Here is a 4,288-nt window from a genome sequence, read left to right as displayed (position 1 = left end):
GGGGAGTAGCATCGAATGTGGCCGAATATTGGTTGGAGGCCACTGAAAGGATAACAGACGACCTGGATTGCACTTTCGAGTAAAAACTAAAAGGAGTAGTGTCGCTGCTGCGAGAGGAAGCTTACCAGTGGTGGCTTACCGTGAAAGAAGGCACTCAGCCTAACCGGATAACCTAAGAGTTCTTCAAATTGGCATTTCAAGGAAAGTACGTGGGCACAAGCTACGTGGATGCCTGGAGGAAGGAATTCTTGAACTTGACTTAGGGAGATCGATCTGTGGTGGAGTACAAGGTAGAGTTCTTACGACTCAATCAGTATGCTAAAGGAATAGTGGCAACAAATTATGAACATTGTGTTTGGTTCGAAGACAACCTCAGAGACAGTCTTTAGGTACTGATAGCTCCTTAGAGGGAGCGGGATTTCACAGCATTGTTAGAGAAAGAAAAAATCGTTGAAGATGTGAAGTTCACTGAGCTCCTAAACCGGGAAAGAGAAAGGGGCAAAAATAAAAGGGATTCTAAGCCATCCAATTATGATCAGAGGACTAAGAGAAGGCTAGAGTTGATTGGCCGGTCAGAGCGGGGCCCCCTATTGCTACTACTGGTTTACCACCTTGTGCTATTTGTGGAAAAGGTTATGCAGAAGAGTGCTGGAGGAGAACAGGAGCCTGTCTGAGTTATGGTCCATGGAGCATCGTTTCAGAGAGTGTCCCAGAAGACTGGATCAGAGGCAAGTCTTTGGTAGAGGTAACGTACAGCCACTGAGGGGTGGGCAGTAGTCGCCTAGAGGCCGTGGTCAGGCCAATGGTGAAACGGTTTGGGTCATGGAGCACCAGGAAGAGGTGCTAATCATACTGAGGTGAGGCAGCCAGCTTTGGTCTATGCAGCATGCCGCCGAGAGGACAAAGATGCTCCAGATGCGAATACTGGTACGTACTTTGTCCATAGTGTGCTATTTATCTATTTTGAAATTAGAATTAGAGTGCACAGTAGAATCATAGTGGTGTAACCTGGGTTGTGCGACTATTGGATAGTTGGAAATTTCGAGGATGAAATTTCTTTAAGGGGTAGAGTTGTAACGCCCCAAATTCTGGGCCTAGAAGTATTGGGCCTTGAGCGTGGGAACTGTTAGTAGGCGGCTTATAAATTTTTTACTTAAGCAAGAAAGTGACACAAAATTGCATGTTTGGTATGGTGGGTTAAGTGAATTGGGCGTGTTTGGGGATGTTTGAGAAGTCCTGGGTTCAAATCTAGGCTTTAGCAAAATTATAGTTTTTCCCTTAAGTGAACCTTGACTTTAGCTTGTAGGCCTTATAAATATTAGTGGTTAAAATTTATCACAAGGAAGCATGTGGTTTAGTGGTTATGGCGTCATTATGGTGGAAAGGGATCTTGGGTTTGAATCCCATAACAAGCAAGGAGTATTTATATTGTTAATGTGGCTACAAGTGTTTGAATTGGATACAAACTCTGCTGAGGTGCTTGTAGAAGTGGTCAAAGGGAGGAAATCAAGGAATTTTAAAAGGGTGGTTATGGATATAGGGGAGAGTTGGGTGGAGAGAATCATGGATTTCAAATTTGGAGAGTTTGAAGCCGATTGGGGAAAATGAATATGCAAATTCAGCTAGGGGAAATTGGGTCATTTTTGGTTTCGGAGTGTTGTTTTGGTGATAGCTGAATCTTGCTAGAAGGGTTCTCTCATTTCTTTTCTTGTTTTTGTTCATTTGCCTTTTGATTTCAATACTTTTTACTCTCAGTTGCACTCTTTATTTTTAGCCGAATTTGCATTACCATTTAGGCCATCTTTCGTGCCGAACCTACTTGTTTTACTGTTGGCCGATTTCTCCCTCACTTCTTCTCTTCTCTATTCTTTCATTTCCTTTTTGATCCTTTCACTTCTAAACGGAATGCTTCTTTCTTTCTCTTTCGAATTTCTTTATTTCTTTTCATAAACCTAGAAACTGATTACCTTGTTCCTGTTGGCCGGACATCTCACGTTGCCAATTTAGTTTCCTTAATCGACTTCTACACTTCTCTTCCTCCTTGCTTTTTTTTCTCTTCAGTACTGATTTTAGTTTTAGTGGCCAAATATAGCATTGATCCTCCCTTGGGGTTTTGTTCTGGTTTCGTAAAAGTTCTCTAACATCCGGTAAGTTACTTGCCACCCTCCTTGTTCTTTCTAAATAGTTTTCATGATACCTTCCATTCCATTGACTTAACCGAGTAACTATTCTCTTTTTATCGCCAACTCTTTCTCTTAAAGAGGTTGTGTGGATTCTAGCCTCGCAAGAAGTGGAAGGGTTTTCGAGGGATACAATTGTGTGGAGATCTACTTATCTTCTAATCTATTATCTATGTAATATCCTGAATTAGGGCCTAATCGGAATAGTGGTTTCGTGACCACAAATCCGAGATAGAAATAATTATTTTATAATTATTTTGAGGTTTATGATATGATTGCATGATTGTGTGAAAATTTCGTGATGAAATTCTATGCCTAAAGTGCTTAAATTGAAAGTAGGGACTAAATCGAATAAGTTGCAAAACTTGCATTCTAGAAGTTTTTAGTATGAAATTGTTTTGGAATATTAATGAGGAGGTCTTAAATAGCAATTTGACCAATTTTAAGTTCATGGAAAAAATTAGGACATGGAAGGAATTTTTGGAAAGTTTAGTAGTAAGGGTATTTTGGTCATTTAGTTATTAAAATGAATTAAAAACAAAATTAAAAGCCAATTTTTGTCCATCTTCTTCATTAGGCCGAAATTTCAAGGGTTCTCCATAGCTAGGGTTTGTTTCAAGCTTCCAAGCTCCATAGTAAGTGATTCCAAGCCCCGTTTTTAATGATTTTTACGTTTTTGAGATCCCAGTAGCTCGATTAAGCTTATGCTAACAATAATTCAACTTAGGGTTCATATTTGGAAAAATACCCATAGGTGAAATTTGTGTATTTTGATGTTTTATGATAGAATATGGGGTTTTAAATTATGTTAGACAACTTGTACTACTCGGTTTTGAGTGAAAACGAGTAAAAGGGCTTAATCGGTAAAAATACCTAATAGTCATAAGTACATGCTAGAGTGAGAATTTGATGTTGCCATAGAAGAGAAAAGTGATCAGCATGTTTTAAAACATAAGAATAAGGAATAAAGTTTAATCCCGAGCCTAGGGGCAAAAATGTAAATATGCAAAAGTTTAGGGGTAAAATTGTAATTTTGCCAAAATTTGAGTTAAGGATTAATTTGATAATGTGAGTATTAAATAAGCTAAATGTGTTATTTTAGATCAAGAAAGACGTGGAATCGACCTCAATCGAGAAAAAGAAAAGATTGTGGACTAAATTGCAAAATCTTTGTATTTTGGTACCAAGGTAAGTTCATGTGTAAATAATGTATCATAATGGTTATTTTTAAGTTATTGATGTTAATTATATGTTATGCTGAATTTTATTATGAAATGTATGCTTTGTGGTTAATTTCAAATAATATGTAAATTATGTGAACTACTTGTTAAATATAATTGTTACCGAGTATTGATTTCGGCATTCTACGGAAGACGGCAAGGATAAGTGTTCGAGGAAAAATCCCGTTTGAACCTTAGGAATAGATTAGGATACAAGTGACATGTCACTAGGATGATTGAGCATCCGAACTCGTTGAGTTGAGTCCGAGTTCACTTATGGATGCGAATGTCCGAACTCGTTGAGTTGAGTCCGAGTTCGTGAGATGTAACTAGTCATCATAACTCGTTGAGTTGAGTCCGAGTTCACTTATGGATGCGAACGCCCGAGCTCGTTGAGTTGAGTCCGAGTTCGCTTATGGGCGGGTTACATGATTGCTTGATTGAATATGTGGCACTTATATGCAAATTATCCATGTATCCGAATTATATTCCGATGTGTTCAACGGGTAAAGTTCTACTCAATGGAGGAATATTCGAGATGTAAAGAGAAGTACTGGTGAGTGATGTGAAATGGATATTTTGGACAGGTATGTATTTAACCCTCGGGTTGAGTATTGATACAACCACTATAAGGTAATAAGATGATGAAAAATGATCAGAAATGTGATATGTGTTTTAGTGATGTATGCTAATGTTGATTGGTATAAATGTTTGTTATGTTACTTATTATTTTCATATGAACTTACTAAGCATTTATGCTTACTCCCTCCTTCTTACTCATTGTAGTTTTGGACAAGCCAGCTCAGGAGTCGGGATAGGTCGAAGGCTCAGTCACACTATCCGGAAGACTTTTGGTAAATGGCTTGTAAATTTAAGTATGGCATGTAT

Source organism: Gossypium hirsutum, chromosome A10 (assembly GCF_007990345.1).
Source record: "Gossypium hirsutum isolate 1008001.06 chromosome A10, Gossypium_hirsutum_v2.1, whole genome shotgun sequence".
Classification (NCBI taxonomy): Eukaryota; Viridiplantae; Streptophyta; class Magnoliopsida; order Malvales; family Malvaceae; genus Gossypium; species Gossypium hirsutum.
This window is presented reverse-complemented; position numbering follows the sequence as displayed.